The following is a 20,292-nucleotide window of genomic DNA, read 5'->3' as shown; positions in this document are numbered from 1 at the left end:
TTTAGTCTAAATGCTAATGCCATGGTGGTGTCTTATTCCCCTATTTTCTTGTACTGTATTGCTGGCATGCATACTCAAATTAGTTATTTCTCCTTTAAAAAATAATTTTTAACTTATTTGCTGATTCAGCATATTACATAAATTTATTTACTTTAGCTTAGAAAATTAATTTGAACTGACAGAAAGAATGCTAAATTTTCAACCCAGGCATATTTAAAAGACAGAGTGAGTAATTGATGTAAAAGGCCAAGTGATTTGTGTTAGAACGTAGTGAAATCTGCCTATCTACACTTTTTTTTCACATTCCTACATTGCACCAATGCAAAAATAAGCAACTCTCAATTAAATCCCACAGCTCTGTATTGAGTGCTAGTTTGTGTATGAGGTTTGTGCTAAGTGTTCTGGGATTCCTTAGGAGATAAGAACCACCACCCCCGACCCCCCATCCACTGTCCTCTAAAGGTGAGCAAGTAGGTTAGTTAAAGGAAACCTTAAAGTACTCAAATAAACATATGACACCCTATGGTGAGGATCAGGGACAGTCTTATGGAAAAAAGAGTATTTGAGATGTGATTGAAGAATGCTTAGGCATTTTATGGACAGATAGTGGAGGAAGCCATTCCAAGCCTCAGGAACAGTATGAATAAAGAAAGGTATTAAATTGAAAACTATAAAGGCATATTTAGACAATGGCAAATAATTCTTTTTTTTTTCCTTGACCAGAACATTAAGTACATACATGTAGTGGGAGATATGCATGCAAGACAGCTTGGGGACATATTATACACAATACAATTCCAGCCTTAGAGAAAGGATTGAAGCTTTGTTTGTGGTCAAATATTCCAGTTTTTGTAAATGTTCCATGGAAGCTTATAAAGATAGACTTTACATTTCTGTTAAAAATGTAAATGTATATGTGTGCATTCTCCCATGCAATGATTATATCATTCCTTTCCTCTCTGTGGCTATGTTCTTTTATTTCTTAAGTTCTACTAGAAATAACTGAAACTAAATAATTTATTAAATATGTTCCAACTTTTAAATTCTCTGAATCTAGAGGTGGCCAATAAACTGCAAATGCACACTGGGAAGCCCTGAATAGTGTTCCTGTCTTTAGCAGAATGAAGAAGACCCATGGGCTCTGAGGCACACGAGCCTGAGCTTGAATCTCCAGTCCTGCACGTCCTTAATTAGGCAAGATCGGTGACTTCCCTACGCGTCATTGTTCTCATCTTTAAAATGGAGGAGGACTTACCTCGTAGTCTTGTGGTTAAAAATTGACCTGCCAGTGCAGGGCACCCAGGTTTGATCCCTGGTCTAGGAAGATTCCACATGCTGCAGGGCAGCTAAGCCCACACGCCACAACTACTGAGCTCGCACACCTACTGCCTATGCTACGCAACAAGAGAAGCCACTGTAATGAGAATCCTGCACACCGCAGCTAGAGAGTAGCCCCGGCTAGCTGCAAGTAAAGAAAGACTGGGCACAGCAGTGAAGACCCAGTGCGTCCAAAAATAAATTAATAAGTATTAAAAAAAAATAAGATGTAACATTTTAAAAAAATAAAATGGGGAGGGTCATGTCAACATTATAGAGTTTTAGTAAAGATTTTTAAATCTTAGTTGCAGCACGCAGGATCTTTGTTGCATCCGGCAGGATCTTTCATTGTGTTGCATCGATTCTCTAGTTGTGCCATGCAACCTCAGTAGTTGCGGTGCACAGGCCCAGTTGCTCCACGGCATGTGGGATCTTTATTCGCCAGGGACTGAACCCTCGTCTTCTACTTCGAGAGGCAGATTCTTAACGACTGGTCCACCAGGGAAGTCCCTAGTGAAGATTAAGGAGACAATTTCCATGAAGTGTTTGGTACCCAGTAGAGGCATGATGGATGACAGCTATCCTGGTTGTAGAGTTTAATGGAAAAGGATTCTTCAGTAAAGCTTCAAGGAGATGTTTATCAAATTAAAGCAGAATATAAAGTGAGAGAAAGAGGATATAGATTGGTGCGGAGCATCTAAGGGAACAAAAAAGAGGAGATCCTAGAGAGGGGAAGTTTATGGTCAAGACACCATGATGTGGCTCCAAGTTTCTCAACCAGATATTACGGAGGCAAAGGCCCTGACTGGGAGAGAAAAGAGAAGAAAACATCCAGGATACTTTAAAATGGGAGGGTCAGAATGGCCCACTACAAGAGGAGAAAGAGCAAAATGAGGATTCTTAAAGCTAGAACAAGTCAACCACACCTTCCTCGTGGGTGAAGAAAGGGACTAGGAGGTCACTGTGGTTTTCCTGGCAAAAGGGTGAATAACAAACACTCTGTCTTCTCTAGAGCCAAAAAGTGGTGTTAAACACCAAATTCCAATCTCTTAAATCATTATTTGAGAAGGAACCTTAAGATAATCTAGTCTAACCCATTAATTTTGAAAAGGAGGAAAGTGAATCTTTTAAGAGGTTATGTGGCTTGCCCAAGACCACACAGTTGCTCAGCCCAGAGCTGGAGGGCGAGTGGTCTAGAAGCAACGAAATCACCATGGGCCTAGTCGTAGCATTTGAAACCTTTGGGTGAGTAAAAGCTTAGGGGTAACTTCAAAGACAGTGGTTGTGGCTTTAAATCTTTTTGGCAGCAGCAGTTAAACCAGATGCATTCAATGTGTTCAATGCTATTTGTAAGAGACCTCAGCTGTACACAGTTTGTTCCCCAAGTATGCTGACCCATAGAACGGTTAGATTTGTGCATCAGCCTTCTGAGTCTGTAGGAAGGTGGCCAGGAGGGAGGGGAAAAGGTGGAACCTAGACTTCCACTGCACTCAACAACACATTCTTTTTTTTTCCCCATGATACATTTTAAATTTATTTATTTTTAATTGGAGGATAATTGCTTTACAGTATTGTATTGGTTTCTGCCATACAGCAACATGAATCAGACATACATATTCATATGTCCCCTCCCTCTAGAACCTCCCTCCTACCTCCCACCTCATCCCACACCTCTAGATTGTCACAGAATACTGGGTTGAGCTCCCTGTGTCAGACAGTGAATGTCCACTGGCTATTTTACATATAATAACGTATAGGTTCCGTGCTCCTCTCTTAATTCATCCAACCCTCTCCTTCTCCCACTGCATCCACAAGTCTGATCTGTATGTCTGTATCTCCATTGCTGCCCTGCAAGTAGGTTCATCAGTAACATCTTTCTAGAGTCCATGTGTATGCATTAATATATGAAATTTGTTTTTCCTCTTTCTGACTTATCTCTTACTCGTATAATAGGATCTAAGTTCATCTACCTCTTAGAGTTGACTCAAATGCATTTCTTTTTATGGCTGAGTAATATTCCATTGCATATATGTACCACAGCGTCTTTATCCATTCATCTGTCAATGGACATCTAGAGCCACACATTCTCTCTGGAAGGCCTGCTATGTGCCAGGCACTGTTCTAAGTGGTTGGCGTACATCCATGAGTCAACCAGATAAAGGTGCTGACCTCACATTCTAGTTTTCCTGCTCTGAAAAGCAGAGCCTGAATGTGGTGCAGTGTCTGTTTCATCACACCTTCCCCTCCCTGCCCATCCCCAGTTTCACCACTTCTGTGACACCCTAGCACACCATCTCTGGCCTAGAGTGCCCTCTGCCTTGGCGCATAACATAACATCAAGCCTTGGATCTGGTTTGATTTCTGTTGCTCTCTTACTAGTGTCCCCTGTGAGCATCTGATCTCAGGGTGAACCTGTAAGCACTGGAGACTGGGAAGCCATCTCTACACCCTGCATCATCCTGCAGTGCCCAGCGCTGGATCTCAGTTGCATGCAGGTGGCATACAGGGACAGAGCCTTCATGTAAGACAGACTGAAGCAGGGTAGCTGTGTCACAACCCTCTGGAGATAAAAGGTCAGGAGAGTCTGGCTGGAGGACCCGCTTGCAACACTACACCAGGAATCTTCCCTGTGAGCCTCGGGTAGTGAAGACCCACTTGGTGCCCTAGAGGCAGCACCTTTGGAACCATATCCTCTAAATGTTCTGGAAAACCCATTCAAAGGGAATTGTTCTAAATACCACTGAAAACATCTTAGAACTATGAGTAAGCAGTACGGGATTGTTGGATGAAGGGGGCCCTCTAATCAAGAAGCAGTTTGATGATTAACAGAATTCTGAGTCAAGACTTGAAGTCAGATATACACCATAATGGTTAAGCCAAATAACACTTAATCATTTTGGCTCTTATTCCTGAGAAACAAAGCACACTGAAATAGACAATAAAAAGTTTTTATAAGGACCACTTATTTTTATTGGGTTCAAATAACCTAAGTACTTACATGGCCTCTGATTTCCATGTTTCATAGCATGTCTGTCAGTAACCTCAGTAGAGATGGCTTTGTCTGGCCTCAAAGAAGGTTGTTATCCAACCAGGGCTTCCTTCTTCCCAGTCGCTGTTTCCATCTCCCATAAATGTATCCAGCTGATGAGTAGTCTTAAGCCCGTGTGGCAAATGTGTATTGAGGTCCCAGCCATGCATGAGCCCCAAGGCTGTAGTTTCACTTGCAAATCTAAGGCAGCCCTGACTTGTTAGTGAGGGGATGTGTTGGAAGTGATGGGAGAGATCTTATCACGCTAGTTTCTGCTCCAGGGACTCTCTTACAAATTTAATTGCAAACAAACATTGAATTTGAAGAGGGAACAGCAGGCAGATGTTCCTGGGATGTGAATGAACCTCTGAGACCACAGGATATAAATTACAGGGCTACAGTAACAAGAGGAAAAATATCATCCTGGAATTTCTTGACAAGGGAAGAAAAGCAAAGGCGTCATTAAGGTTTAGATGTTCTAAGCCAGCTTCCGAGGTGCTCGGGACACAAGTGTGACAATGGCAGACGGAAGTCACTCTTTCTGGCCACATAAAAGACTCAGTCCTCTGCTTTCCCAAGGGCACTAGAATGGAAGCAAAGCAAAGACCCAAAAAGGCTCCTCAAGCACATTTGGCCCAGTGCCCCTTGATTTTTAGTTATGGGAAATCCGAGGTCCAGGGAGAGGAATAAGTTTATAAGGTCACAGCTAGTACTTAAAGAAAAATAACGAGTAAGCCATTTCATTTGGTTTTGCTTTAGAAAAAAAATTTTTTTGCTGAAATTTAATAGTGGATTCAAGTACCCTTCAGGCATGGTTATTCTGTAACAGTGCACAGTTTGAATATTGTGTGTGTTTTCTCTTTATAAGAATTTAATCAAATAAAAATGCATACTAGTTTTGATGTAGCCATGGGTAAAAATACGTACTTTCTGAGTGTTGAGAAGTTCATGGTCAGACGTGTCCATGCATTTCTTTAACTCAGGGTCAGCCAATAGATCCCGACACCAGTGTTGTGGGAGCATCTATTTGTGCTCAGGTGCTCAGACCAGCATAAAGGAATTATTGACCCATTTTTAGATGAAGGGAGATACTGACTATAACTTGTTAAAGGCTGTAGGATTCGTCTCACTTCCTCAGCCATCTGGGCGATAACATCGCTCCCTGAGTTTCTCTAGAATAGACCCTCATCTCTCAGACCCTTTTGCCACATAATCCCCCATCCCTTCCTACACTGTAACCAGATTTTGTGGGTTATAATTGACTCACTGTGCCTCGAGAGAGCGCTGTCATTTCTTCTCTTGTCTATGATCTGTCCTCTTAGCTCTTAGGAGCTTCCCTGGTGGCTCAGATGGTAAAGAATCTGCCTGCAATGCAGGAGAACCAGGTTCAATCCCCCAGTAAGGAAGATCCCCTGGAGAAGGGAATGGCGACCCACTCCAGTATACTTGCCTGGAGAGTCCCATGGACAGAGGAACCTGGGGGGCTGCAGTCCATGGGGTCGCAAAGAGCTGGACGCGACTGAGAGATTAACACTTCTACTTTCTTTTTTTCTTAGCTCTCGGGCCTCCCTCCCTGTTCCCCATGCCATTCCCACTTCTTCGGTTATCACATGGTCAGGTAGGATGCAGACCCTGGCTCTTCTCTCTTCAGGGCCACCTCCTATCTTCTGACCCCACAGCCTTTTACAGAATAGACCAGGATGGTCTGAACAACAGTTCAGCCAAGAGCACTGTGATTTTTCTTTCTCCCTAAAAAGTGAACCTCATGGAGGCATGGAATATTTTATGTCAAGGAACCTTTGAACCCTTCCCAGGTGGCTCAGTGGTAAAGAATCCACCCACAATGCAGGAGACGCAGATTCGATGCCTGGGTCGGGTAGATCCCCTGGAAAAGGAAATGGTTACCTGCTCCAGTATCCTTGCCTGGAGAATTCCATGAGAAGAGCCTAGAGGGCCACAGTCCATGGGGTGGCAAAGAGTTGGACTTAGTGACTAAACAACAACACCCCTCTTGTTAGAGATTAGCATCTGCAGGCCAGGTAAAGTCACTGGCTTCACTGCACTTCACTTCACACAGCAATGCTAAATGTTAGTTCTATCAAGGCGACCCTTCACCCAGCGCAGTGAGCAGGTTGCCATGGCAGTGACTGTGTGAAACTGCCCTTGGCTGTGCTGGACATCCTTCTGAGAGGCAACATGTGATAATCATCATTGTGTTTAGTGCATTTCCCTAGGTCTCAGAACATCGAGGTCTTGATTTGGGTTTGCCCAGACGCAGACGCTGAGCCAAAGATCCCAGTGTACGTGGTTCATTTTACAGGTGGTCACAGGATACCCCAGCAGGGAGAGGGGAAGGATGGTGTGGAGGAAAGCACTCAGTACATGTGTGTTGTCGAATTGGTGATCATATGAGCTCCTGGGGCTCCATCTGGATGGGGATCTCTGAGAGTCAATGTAGCATATACCTCAGAATTATTCAGCAGAGGAGCAAGGAAGCTGGTGTATCTGCCCACCAACTCACAAGAGGAAGCTGTATCAGCTCTCAGAAGGAGGAATGTCAGGACACCTGATCTGTGTGTATGTTTGACTTACAAACACTGATTTTGAGGACCCGTCATCCTTGCATCTCAGTCTTGGCAATTTGGAAGCTCAGAACCAATTTATAGCCCACCCAGGATCAGGGGCCTTCTCGTGAGACTTTCCAGTGGTCCAGTGGTTAAGAATCCACACTTGCACTACAGAGGGTACAATTCAATCCATGATCAGGGAACTGAGCTCCTATATACTGCCATATGGTGATGCAGGCAAAAGAGCAAAAAAAAAAAAGACCCTTTTCTTAACATGGAAAATAGACAAATAAATGAAAGTTAAGTACTAGCAGAAGTACCCTCCAGACTTTAATAGCTGTGATCTTACCTCTTTTTTTTAGTCTAATATTTAAAACATTTCCTCCCATGCATGACTTTTTGCTGAATATTTTTCTACTTGTCTGCATGATATACAGCAATTTTCCTTTAATGAGTATGTGTTATTCCTAAATGGAGAGAAAATGGAAAGATATTTCCTCTCATAAGAATGTTTTTAACCATGATATCCCCCTAAATATCTTGGTTTTCTAAAAATACATGTTTTGCTAAAAGCATCCAAGGCAAAATGTGGCCTGCTGGTCAGATATCCAAGGTTTGGGTTGTTTTCCTTGCTGATCAGAAGCCCTGAAGAAATGAAGATTCTGCTTTCTGATATTCATGGATGTGAGTCACAGGCCCATGCTAATCTTTCTCTGACATTTGGTTTCATGTTTCAAGGAAAATATTAAGCCAGGCATCACAGCTAAGAGAGATGGAGGGGAAGGAAGGAAGGAGAAGAGGGAGAGTGGGGACAAAGAGGAAGGAGGGTTACAAATCTTGACGCCACTCTTGTTTCTTTCTTTCTTTCGTTCAAGAGTCAAGAATGTGAATTGAGCATCTCTCAAAAGTTATTTATTTATAACTCTTTTCTCCTAAAAAGTGTTGAAAACAACCATGAAAATTTTAGTGAACATAACATACACGATAACAAGGAAGGAAGGAAAATGAAGCAAAGGGAAAACCTAGGATAGGAAAAATAAGACAGGGATAAGACTAGCGTCTAAAATCCCTGCCATTAGGTTCTGCTGAGTATGGGCCAGCTTTACTCTGAGCTTCCTAATAGCCAAATCGAAATGGGAAACAATCAAATGTGTGACTCATAGGTCAGTGGGTGGAGGGGTGGGAGAGACTAACTCATTTATTAATAGGGTAGGATACTGAGCTAAGTATTTTGGAGAACATATAAAAGTAGATAAAGAGACATTAGCCTTTGGATTCAAAGAGTCAGTGCCACTGCTTATGAAGACAAGTAATAACACTAGCTCCCATCAGCTGAGCAATTTTTTTTGGCTGCACTGAGCCTTCACTGCTGTGCACAGGCTTTCTCTACTTTCAGTACAAGGGGGCTACTCTCCAGTTGCAGTACCCAGGCTTCCCATCGTGGTGGCTTCTCTTGTTGCCGAGCACAGGCTCTATGGCACACCAGCTTCAGCAGTTGTGGTGCACAGGCTTAGTTGCCCCACAGCATGGGAAATCTTCCCGGAGCAGGGATCGAACCTGTGTCCCTTGCACTGGCAGAAAAGTCCTGAGCACTTCTTATATGCCAAGCACCGTCCCAGCCAATGTATTTGTGGCACAAGAATACCTTGCATCAGGTACAGCTACTTATATTTGTAAAAGTAGAGTTAATGGTTTACAAAAGGCTTTCCCATTTGTATTTACTCAGTTACTCAAAACAGCCCTGTGAGATATTAGCCAGGAAGACATTGTTTTTCCATGAGGAAGGCAGGACTGTACAGCTAATAGTTGGTGGACCTAGAATACAGACCCAGTCTGTCTGACAGACTGTTTCCACTATCTTGTGGTCTAAGAGGGCAGAACTCTGATGATGGAAATAGGATATTTGGCTCCAGGATCTTAAGCAGAGTTGGTGCAAAGTGTCTCCTCCCAGGGCCTCCATGAAAGGGTTGCTGGGTGTTGGGAAAGTCCCTTTTCTTCTGGGAGTTGCAGTGACTTCAACTGGAAAATTAGAAGGTTGACAACTGTCTTGGCAGATTCATTCCAGCTGCAACAGCCTATGGCTCCGGGCGGTTTCCCAGACTACACTCCGGGGTGTTTCTAGTCGCTTTTGCACTAGCAGTTGCTCTGCGGTATAGCTTGGCTGTGCCTCTCCGAGCCATTTAACCTTCGCCATTGTCCCAGCCTGCAAAGGGGCCGGGCTGGGCTTGCAGGCTGCATGTTAAAGGCTGAGAGAAGCCAGAACTCCCTTTAAGCCTGAGGTGTCCTACGGGGTGTTTCCATAGCATCATCAAGACAGGCTTTGTTGTTGCTGACTAATGCTTCATCTTCCATGCATCTTCTGGGAAGATCTAAGGTGGAAAGTGCCTGAAGTTGAAACCCAGACCTGGTGAAGAACTCACTTTTTCCCCCCTTTCATTTTTAAGCCTCTTCTGAGCCCAAAGATCCCATGTACATGTCTTTGATTCTTACAAGTTAGCTATGTCTCCATGGAGGGCCTCCCTGGGAGGGTAGGATGTTGTGTGTTAGTTTCCTGCGCCCACATAAATAAACCCTGTCCTAAGCTGTAGGCTCCAGGTTTGTTCCTGGCATCCCTTTGCCTCAGAGTCTCTGTATTGAATAAAACAGAAATGTTTAGCAAATCCCAAGAAATTCCTTGTTTAATGGAAAAAAGAGATCCCTGAGTTTATATTTCAAAATGTGATTTCCATGTTCCCACTGCATTAAGGCAAGTTCCCCTTACCAAATCCCCAGATGTCTGGTATGCTTTTCTAAAAATGCCTGTATTTAGCATCTAGAATTCATTTTGGGCACCTGTTGTAGACAGGGTTCTCCTCTGAGCCCTGTAGAAGATAGAGTCCCCAAGGGTGACTCAAACCCCACCCTATAATTTAGTTATAGAGGTTGTGTTAGAATCCATAGGACATGTCAGCTCTAGCCTGCAGGCCTACTTTCTCCTCTACATGTTGATCTTTTTAAAAAAATTTTGTTTTAATTAATTTATTTATTTGTCTGGGGCCATTCTGAGCGTTTGTTGCTGTGTCTGGGCTTTCTCTGGCTGCAGCGGGTAGGGGTTACTCTCTAGTTGCAACGCACGGGCTTCTCATTGTGGTCGCTTCTCTTGTTGCGGAGCACAGGCTCTAGAGCATGAGGACTGAGTAGCTGCAGCTCGCAGGCTCCATAGTGCAGGCTGAGTAGTTGTGGCATAGGCTTAGTTGTTCTGCAGCATATGGGATCTTCCTGGACCAGATATGGAACCCGTGTCTCCTGCAATTGGCAGGCAGATGCTTTACCCCTGCGCCACCAAGGAAGTCCTTCATGTTGATCTCTTATACTGTGCAATATACAGCATCTTGGTGTGGCCGTCTCTCTTCCTTCCAGACGATGAGAGGGTCAGCTCTGGAGTTGGCCACAGACAGCTCCTCTCACTTGCTAACCTGCCATCTAGCAACTGCCTTGGAAATGTCTCTATACGTTGTATTTTTCTTCTTCCAGCCTCTTTGAAGAGTGGGGTTTTTTTTTCATTTGCTTCTTGTTTCTGCCAAACCTGAACTGCCCCCTTCCTAAAATGCTTGCCCCTTTTCCTAAAAGTAATTTTTATATATTGTTGAAAGAGAAAGAAAGAGACAGTGTGCAGAGAGAAATTTAGAAAAACATAGTAAAGAAATAAAATCCCACCACAGCAAATTTACTGCTGTTAGTATTTTGGACTTACGAAAATATGTTTGCCTGTGGTTATTTATCCTCAACCCTTGCCAAATTATGTGAATTTCTAGTTGGAGGATAAAAATGCAAAAAGACAAAAACACCAAAAAATGAGGGTAATAAACTACATTATATAGTGAGCAGTTTTTGTCTATCATTAAATCATCTTCAAAACCTTGTTTGTTAATAGCTGTACAATATTCAGTTGTATGGATGAAGCTGCCATTTTAACCATTTTCTTTGTGCTGGGCTTGCAGGTGGTTTCCACCCTTTTATTTCCAACCCACCTTGAAGGTGGTAGTTGTAGCTTGGTAGCCACTTCCAGAGCCTATAACTCTTGTCTGACCCTGGGCTAGGTCTGGAGATAAAGTAGGAAAACCACCGGCTTGCCCCCAGGGAAAGGGGTAGCGAGCTCTGTTGCTGGGCTATATATGTGATACGCATGCTGTGTATCACGTCTACTACTGTGAAATCTCATATTAGGAGCCCTCCTCTTGCAGCGCAGCAGAGTCTGAAGGGGCTTACTGAGTCATTTAAGGCGACAGTGTTCACTATAATCTTAGAGTTATATATATATGCATAAACACATAGTTCATTCTTTTCTAAGTCTGAAAAGTGGTTTTAGGGTTGGGGATGGGGAGAAAGCTCCCCAAGAGAAGCTGAGTCTGAGCTACCTCTGGAAGGACAAAGTGACAAAGAGGAAGCAGGGAAGATTGGCAGTGGGGGGAGGGAGAGGTCATTCCAGGAAAAGCAAAAAATGCCCAGAAAGGGAGCTGGCAGGGTTGGGTATGTGCCAGGACTTTGTTCCAACGTGAGTTTAGGATGCCTGTGTGAGCATGACAGGGGCTGCCCCTGGAGAGTCTGCAGGGGACATGTGCTGAGATGTCTCTAATGCCTCACCAGGGGGACATTTCAGCCCAAATCTTCATGAACCACTAAGGGTTACAGATAGAGTTCTGAGCTCAGCAGACGTGCAGGATGTCTGGGAAAGTCACCGCAGCATCTGTGTAGGGGACAGGAGATGTGGGGCTTTCTGGGGAGAGGCAGTGAGTGAGGACTCTGAGCCTCTGGGGCACAGGAATTGTGATTTTCTTTATCACTGCCTGGCGCATGATAAGTGCTCCGTATTTGTTACATCTGAAAGAGCTTGTTACAAGATTCCAGGAGGAATGCTAAGGGTGGTGGCCACGAGAAGAGTCAGGTGGGGTCCCACTGGGAAGACATTTAGAAAGGAGCATGGGTGAGATTTACTGACTTTGAAGCCAAGGACCCCAAAAGACCTTATTTTTCATTACTGAACAAAAACTAGAATGTGGCTTTTGAAAAGGGATTTGACTTCAGGAACCCATAGGCCAATGGAATGTTTCTAGAGCTTTTGAAACCCTAATCTCTGCTTTGTGAATTACATAGTTTGGTTCTATTCAATGGGTCCCTTTTTCTCCCGAAACACCACCTGTGAAATAAGTTCAACGCCATACTGTCTTAATGTAAAAATATTTCCTCAAAGCCACTGTATAAATTAATTACTCTTCAGGGAATAGGATAATCGAATTTCCCTTATACAATGTCTTCCATTCACAGGTTCTACCTTGCTGTTGGGGTCAGTTATGCATCAACCGTTTCTGAAGGATTATGAGCTATAATAAATGTCAATATGGGCTCTGATTGATTTCCTGCAGCCTCACTAGCTGTGATTTCATTTGGTAATTTAATACTAATTGTGTCGCTTTGATTACCTTTGATTTTCATCATATTTCCAGCACCTTACTAGAGTACCTGGAACAAGCAAGGTGCCCAGTAAATGCCTTTTGAATGAAGGTGGACTTTGAATCCTCTAAAAAATTTAGAGACGTTAGAGAGGACTCCTGCAGTTCAGGTGGGCATTCACTTAAGAAGTAAAACCAGAATTTGTCCCTTGCAGCCGTGACATAGACTTGATCCCAGCACTTTGTTGGAGACATTCAGTGAATCTTAGCTCCCTGATCAACCCTGTCTGTGAAACGATGTCTGGTGCTGACCCACAGCCCTCAGTTCAAGACTGTGCCTTAAGCAATAATGCAAACTTTTCTGTGTGCATTCAGCTTTTACTGAGCACCTACTGTGTGTCAACACAATAGCAGACATTTATGACACTCCTTGAATTCCAAAGAGCTTTCTTATTTTGAAGCTTTTGACCACCTTTGTGGATATTTTCATCCCCTTTTGAAGATGAGCAAAATGAGGTTTGGAAACACAAGTTTCTCATCCAAAGTGGTGTAATCAAAGGGAAGACTGGCTGTCTCAGCTCCATCTTCATGGTAGCAGAAACTGGTTTCTGGATCTCCCTTTTCCAGCTGTGTAAGCAGTGGGGACTCTGAAGCAGGGGGTCAGGATGTCAGAGGGTTCGGGTCCCTGACTCCTTGCCTTTCTGCTTTGTGACCCTGAGCAGCTCCTCCTTCTCTCTGGCCCTCAGTTTGCAGTGCCCAGGTGAGAGGTGATGAACCGAGGGGCACCCGAACAGATGGAGAGGAGCAGCTGGACCCAAGAACGTTAAGGAGAAAATTACCTGGACGTGAGGATTGATGCCCAGGAAGGCAGGAAAGAGTGGCTGAACATAACAGCCATTTACTATTGTTCCTGAGTCTGCAAGTCAGCTGGGGTGGGTCTGCCAATCTGGGCCATGCACAGCTGACCTTGGCTGGGCTGCATCTGTGGTCAGCCAGAAGCTGGCTAACCTGAGAGAGCCTCACACACATGTCTGGCAGTTGCCTGGCTATCCACCAGGGTGACAAGGGTGAATGGAGCGCACGTCTCTCATGCTCTTCCAGGCTAGCCCAGGCTTGTCCATGTGTCGGTGCTGGAATTCCAAGACCACGAGCAGAAACATGCAAGATCTCCAAGGGGTAAAGAAATAGACTCCATCTCTTCATGGGAGAAGCTACACAGTCACTTTGTCAGGGGCTTGGATACAGAGACATGAACAAGTGCAGCCATAGGGATTGCCTGAAGCTGATATAATCAATCCGTTTCCCTAGAGGCCCTAGAATAGCTTCAGACTAAGCCAGAAGCTGCAGAGCTGAACCGTAGCCTGATAGCGCCCAGTAGAATTGCCTGTACAAATGGGGCTTTAGTGATGCATCAGCCTGTACGCAAGGAAAGTTGCAGGAAACGAGACTATTCAGTTTGTTGTTGAAGACTTCCTGCCATTCAGTACCTGATAGGGAGATTTCCGTCTTGTCTCCATACTAGAAACACCTGGGCTTCTCTAGAGCTGGTTATAATTTTAGAAGTTTGTGACTCATGAAGTGAGTGAATTTCTCTCTCCAGCCATCTACCAGAAAGCTTGGAGCTGAATAGTAACCCACTACTAACAAAGAGTCAGACACAACTTTGGGACTGAACAACAATAGCTGACAAACACAGAGATCTTGTGACATACATTTTGGTGCTGATTTCACTTTCCGCTCCGTTATATTGTTCCTTTTAACAGGTTTCCTCCCTACTCACTTTAAATCTTGTTTTGTTTGATTGCATTGTATGTTTTTGTAAGTGGTAAGTTTTAAATAAAGGAGATGAAAAATAAAATGACTGAATAAGCAAGCAGAATGCCTTCATATACCCAAAAATGTGTTGAAAATCAGGGAGTTTTTTTATTATTGTTGGTTTATTTTTTTAATATTTATTTGTTTATTTTTGGCTGCACTGGGTCTTCATTGCTGTACTCGAGCTTTCTCTAGTTGGCAGTAAGTGGGGAGCTGCTCTTTGTTGCGGTGAGGGAGCTTCTCTTTGCAGTGGCTTCTCTGGTGGAGCAGTCATGGGCTTCGGTAGGTGCAGCTCTCAGGCTCCAGAGTGCAGGCTCAGTAGTTTTGACTTACAGGGTCTAGAGCTCTCAGGTTTCGGTAGTTGTGGCCCACAGGCTTAGTTGCCCTGAGGCGTGTGGAATCTTCCTGGACCAGGGATCAATCAAGCCCATGTCCCCTGCATCGGCAGATGAGTTCTTAACCACTGGACCACCATGAAAGTCCTTTTTGTTTACTTTTTAATCAGTTTTTTTTTTTTAAGGCCTACTTTGAGGACCGGAAATTCATACCTGAAAACTACAGCTTCTAGCAAGATTTAATTTTGGAAAGACTGCAGTTACCCTTCTCACCACTAGGTGACACTCGGTCATTATCCTCTCTAAGGTGAATCTAGCCGTATAGACTCTGCTGTAAGGACTGTGGTATATTTGTGAATGGCCCCTCTAAAGCATAAAACCTATGTTTTATATAGGGTTGGGTGTATAAATATTTGGCAATGGAATGGAAAAGGTTGAGGGCATGGTATCTTGTATGTGGGTTAGCCCCTGCCTGCAAGAAGCTTACAATCTAGGCCAGAGGTTTTCCTAACCCCTTAAATGCAGTCTTCAGTGGCCCTGAGCAAAATGTGAATGAGAACTATGGTAGAGAACCTTGCTGCTGCTGCTAAGTCGCTTCAGTCGTGGCTGACTCTGTGCGACCCCATAGACGGCAGCCCACCAGGCTCCCCCATCCCTGGGATTCTCCAGGCAGGAACACTGGAGTGGGTTGACATTTCCTTCTCCAGTGCATGAAAGTGAAAAGTGAAAGTGAAGTCGCCCAGTCATGTCCGACTCTTCGCGACCCCATGGACTGCAGCCCACCAGGCTCCTCCATCCATGGGATTTTCCAGGCACGAATGCTGGAGTAGGGTGCCATAAAAGTGCTCTTTTTCTCTGAGATTATGTTTTTCTACTTTTTTGGTGTTAAAATTTCTTTTATGAGATGATTTAAGTAGTAAGAATAAGATGGTAGACACTTTTTATTTTTTTGGTAAAAAAATGTTTCTGCTTGACAATGAAAAGTGAACAAATCCATAAAGCGTTCAAAGCTCTTTTGGGGAATTTAAAATTTTTGGACCTACAAAATCCAAAATTCTGAAAAATCTACAATTGTGTAAGAGGAAACCAATGTAGTAATATTTAGTATAATCCTTCCCAACATTTACATATATCAGCCCCTTCACAGAAAATATCATCTCATATTGCATACAGTCCAGCTCCTATTATAAACCATGTGTTTTTTTTAAGTGTAATATTTAGGAAAGTAATGATTATTCTCCTTTCTCCCCTCTCGTTGGGAATTCTGAATCTACCCTTTGAGCACATTAGAATACTTAGACCTCAACAATTACTGGCCATTGGCCATGTTCTTAGCTTTTATAGAAACTAAAAGATGGTCTGTTTTCTGCCTTTGTTTTTATTTTAAAGCTGTTATTAAGGACATCTGTTATATTATGCCGTAGACCTTAAAGTTCCTTGTGAGGAAGTTTTAGGAACCTTTCTAATGTCCTGTGGATCTATCTTATCTTCTCCTTTCAGGGAACAAGACAGCATGTTATCTTTTTGCCTTCAGTGAGGGTATCCTTTATTCATATTTTATACTCAACCAAAACAACTTTAACCTTAACATTTCCTATTTCCTGGATTATTCTATTTTTATCAACCTTATAATGTCTTTATTATAAGCTCTCCAAAGCGTATGTTGGAGTGATGTACAAATACTTCCAAAATAGAAATAGATTTCTTTATATAATAAATGGTATGTTTTGGAAAGCACTGAATTATTCAATATGAATTATAAATGCCTCCAGAGTATGTTCCAGGACTGTCCTAACAAGAAAAGCTTTAGTATTCTCTTATTTGAAATCATTTCACATATTTAAACCTTCTTTCCTGGACTAGTAATCCCTGTTGTGGGAAGAAACTTTGTTTTGAATCCCTCATAGTTTCTAGAACAATGCCAGGACCTAAGGAATGCTCAGCGAATACTTACTGATCGACTAATCCACTGATCTGTGTGTTCTGGGAGAATTAGAAAAACTTTCCTATATGGGCTGCAAGGAAGTGGACAGCAGGCCTAACACTCACCTCCCTAATCCTTGGCTTCTCCAATATTAAATGTGATGGCTAAGGTCTCTTAACATTCTGGGACTTGGCAGTTGTTAAGCAGAAGGGCAGGAGACTATGGAAGGTGATGAGTGAAAGTTTTCAGATTCATGGAGGCAGAAATAAATGTGGTATTGTGGAGAAGCTTGCAGGATGGAGAAATGGTTTTTAACCTGTAAAATGTGGTGAAATGATGCCTCTTTGGTTTACAACCATTTGGCTTTACTACTGCTTTAACTCTATCCCCTTGCTTTAGCTCTAAGGGGACTGTGCTGGTATTCGTGAAAACTGGTTTGGACTGGTGCTCCTCCTGAGCAGCAGGGCGGCCTCTAACTGGTCCTCTGGACAGTGGTCCAGGTCACACCAACATCTGGCTGGGCATGCTCCTTTCCGATGACTCATGGTTTGCTGGTTGTAGCAGGGACACTGTTTTGTTATGATGGTGACTTGTTAGATGAGTGTGGTGTCATCAGCACTGTGTTCATTGATTCTTTTTGACTTTACTATTTTTTTAAACTAAAGGTTGCATTATTTAAACTTTCATTATCATATGTGTGTGGGTTTTTTTTAGTATAAAGTATACAGCGGTGTCATAGCCTAAGAAGAACAGGCAAACAGCTATTAGATAGACTAAATAGTAAAGAGAAAACATTTGGCTGGTTTATATCCCCATATTCATGTTATCTAGTAAAGTAGCTACATGATATTGGTGTTGTCTTTATGTACATTGACTAAATTGGGGGCTCTGGATTGCGCTGACTTTTTTCTTATGAAATTGGTGGTACTTGTGCTGTCAATTTAAGATAATTTGCCTTTGTGAATGAGGATAAACTGAATTTTGGTAAGGAGATACTATGTTGCATTCACCTTTAGATCTCCTCCTTTCTGTCCAATGCCTGTTACTGTTAAGTTGCCAGAGGCTGGCTGAGATTTCAGAGAGTATTACCTAGGGCTGGTATGTCCTTCTGGAGAGGGACCCATGCCTATTCTCATGTTGATATGCCCATTGCAAATCTATGGAGTTTCTGACGAGGAAAGGAATTAGAAATACCTCTGGGTAAATAAGTCTTAACAAGAAGGAAAGCACACATGTGAAAAGTAATAATAATTCAATAATAATTCAACTATCAGACTTGACATGGCTCAGAAGGTTTGCTATTTTATCAAGGTTATTTCACTTAGAGAAAGATTGCTGCTATCCTCTTGAAGGATGATTCCAATCTATTCTGTAGTAACTGGTTGATACATCTCAAATTAGTTCCTTCATCTCTCCCTGCCCTCAACCTTGGTTTTTATTATCCTTCCATAGCATTTAAAGGGTCTGCTGCTACTGCTAAGTCACTTCAGTCATGTCTGACTCTGTGCGACCCCATAGACGGCAGCCCACCAGGCTCCCCTGTCCCTGGGATTCTCCAGGCAAGAACATTGGAGTGGGCTGCCATTTCCTTCTCCAATGCATGAAAGTGAAAAGTGAAAGTGAAGTTGCTCAGTCATGTCTGACCCTCAGCAACCCATGGACTGCAGCCTTCCAGGCTCCTCCGTCCATGGGATTTTCCAGGCAAGAGTACTGGAGTGGGGTGCCATTGCCTTCTCCGTTAAAGGGTCTGAGCCACCATGATTTGGAAGGTAAAACAGTAGCAACAAGAGACACCAATTTTATGCACAGAGAAATGGAAAACCTAGCTATTAGTAATAACTAAACCTTCCCAGTTTCATGTGTAATTAGTTTTCTATTGCTTTGTAACAAAATACCACAAACTTCAGTGGCTTAAAACAACAGTTGTATTACTTCATAGTTTCTATGTTATGTAAATTAATACATACATATATTATGTATTATATCATTGTTTCTGTAGGTCAGAAATCTGGGCACAGCGTGGCTAGATTTTCTGCTTAGGGTCTCACTGGGCTGAGATCAAGGTGACCCCATGGCTGCCATGCTCACCCGGATGGAGCCTTCCAAGCTCCCTGCTTATAGACAGTTCATTTCTGAGGTCCCTGTTTCCTTGTTTGTCAGCTCTGGGCGGCTGCCCATTTTTCCTTGCCACGTGAACTCTATCTTCGAGCCAGAAAAAAGATGACAAATTCTTGTGTTTCAAATCCGTAACCAACCAGAGAAGACTTTGCAAGTTTAAAAAGCTCATGTGATTAAGTCAGGCCACCCAGATAACCTCCGTCTTAAGGTCAATTATGCCATTTAACATAACCTGATCATGGGCACAAAGCCCATCCCGTTGGCGGTCTTGGAGAGCATCCAGGGCATGAGGCTCATCTTAGAATTCTGCTCACCCTTGATGGAAGCTGCTTATCAGGACCAGCAGGCATCACGCCTGCCACGGAAGATATGAAATGCATGTAAGTCCTTCTCTGTCTCTTCACAGTTTGCAAAATGCTTCCACATATGTGATCTTATTGCCTCTTAAAAAAAAAGAAAAGAAAAAGCTCTACCAAGTTTTCATTTTATATGCAAGGAACTTGGAGCCCAAAACCTAGCAATTTGGAGCTGGGACTTTTGACTCACGGATGAGATACTCTGCTCCAAGACAGCATATTTCTGCCCTCAAGAACCTTGTCATTTGGAAGACAATAGGAGACACAGAAAGCAGTTGCAGATTAAAGAATAAATATGTCCTAGTGGTATTTTTAAGTGCAGCTTAAGTTCAAGGGCAGAGCGAGGCTGGGGTACCTTTGGATACTTGATGAGGAAGTGGGGCTCCCTGGGTGGTGCTAGTGGTAAAGAGCCCACTTGGCAATACAGGAGATGGAAGAGACCAGGGTTTGATCCCTGGGTCGTGAAGACCCTCTGGAGGAGGAATGGCAACCCACTTCTGTATTCTTGTCTGGAGAATCCTGGCAGGCTATGGTCCATGGGGTCGCCAAGAGTCAGACACGACTGAAGTGACAGCACTCACATGCAGAGGGCAGGAGCAGGGGGCAAGCAGGGGCACTGTCTCTGTAAAGGCAGGAACGAGCAACGTGTGTTTGGGGGAAGGGGAGAAACCTGCCAAAGGGTTAATGACCTGTCAGAGACCCAGGGATAGGTCGTTAGACATTAAGGAATTGTTATGTTTGTTTAGCTGGAGAATGATTTAAAAGAGCCGTGTTTTAATGGGGAGTTAAAGGTTCATGTAGCCTTCCATCCATTCAGCAATTCCACACCTACGTATATACCCTAGGCCCATATATGGATCATGAAATCGATTTGGGGGGCTTTGAACAGCATTTAAAATATAGAATAGGATGGAATGGAATATATTAAAGGACAGAGGATGCAATAAGGGTAATAAGTATGGTTTCTTGAGGCAGTTTCACCTTGTGTGTGAATACAGACATATTTTGTGTTTTGTATAGTATACAGTGATATAAAATATATTTTTACTGTGAGTTGCAGTCAAAAAATTTCAAAAATGACTGGCCAGAAAAACCCTGGCAACTGTGTACTCTTGCAGATGTGTCCATAAGTACAGTAATGTTGGTAGCAGCACTGTCCATAATCATCAGTTATTGAAAACTGCCTTAATATCCATCCTCAGGAGAAGAGAAATGAGTTGCTGGTTATGCATGTAGTGAAGTACAGAGTGACAGTTTAAAAACTAGAGACTCATGTATCATCCTATATGAAAATCCTCAAAAATGAAAGATGAAACATGGTCTATGAATTATAAAGGTATTATATCATCATATAAAACTTTAACATACCAAACGATGAAATACTTTATTTATGGGTCCTGGAA

At 43.1% G+C, this 20,292-nt stretch overlaps 1 protein-coding gene and 1 long non-coding RNA gene across 2 annotated transcripts in view; both read left to right on the top strand.

The window, feature by feature from the left end:
* LOC120860849 (thrombospondin type-1 domain-containing protein 4-like) overlaps positions 1-20,292 on the top strand; it is a 227,672-nt gene that overhangs the window by 15,789 nt on the left and 191,591 nt on the right. The gene's annotated exons all lie outside the window — the stretch shown is intronic.
* On the top strand, positions 468-19,330 carry LOC120860850. The gene is made up of 3 exons (XR_005720445.1): positions 468-478; positions 7,213-7,216; positions 19,040-19,330. It is a non-coding gene; the product is annotated as an uncharacterized LOC120860850 (long non-coding RNA).

Source organism: Oryx dammah, unplaced genomic scaffold (assembly GCF_014754425.2).
Source record: "Oryx dammah isolate SB20612 unplaced genomic scaffold, SCBI_Odam_1.1 HiC_scaffold_11208, whole genome shotgun sequence".
Classification (NCBI taxonomy): Eukaryota; Metazoa; Chordata; class Mammalia; order Artiodactyla; family Bovidae; genus Oryx; species Oryx dammah.
The sequence above is the reverse complement of the archived record's forward strand: the minus strand, read 5'-3'. Positions and strand labels throughout refer to the sequence as shown.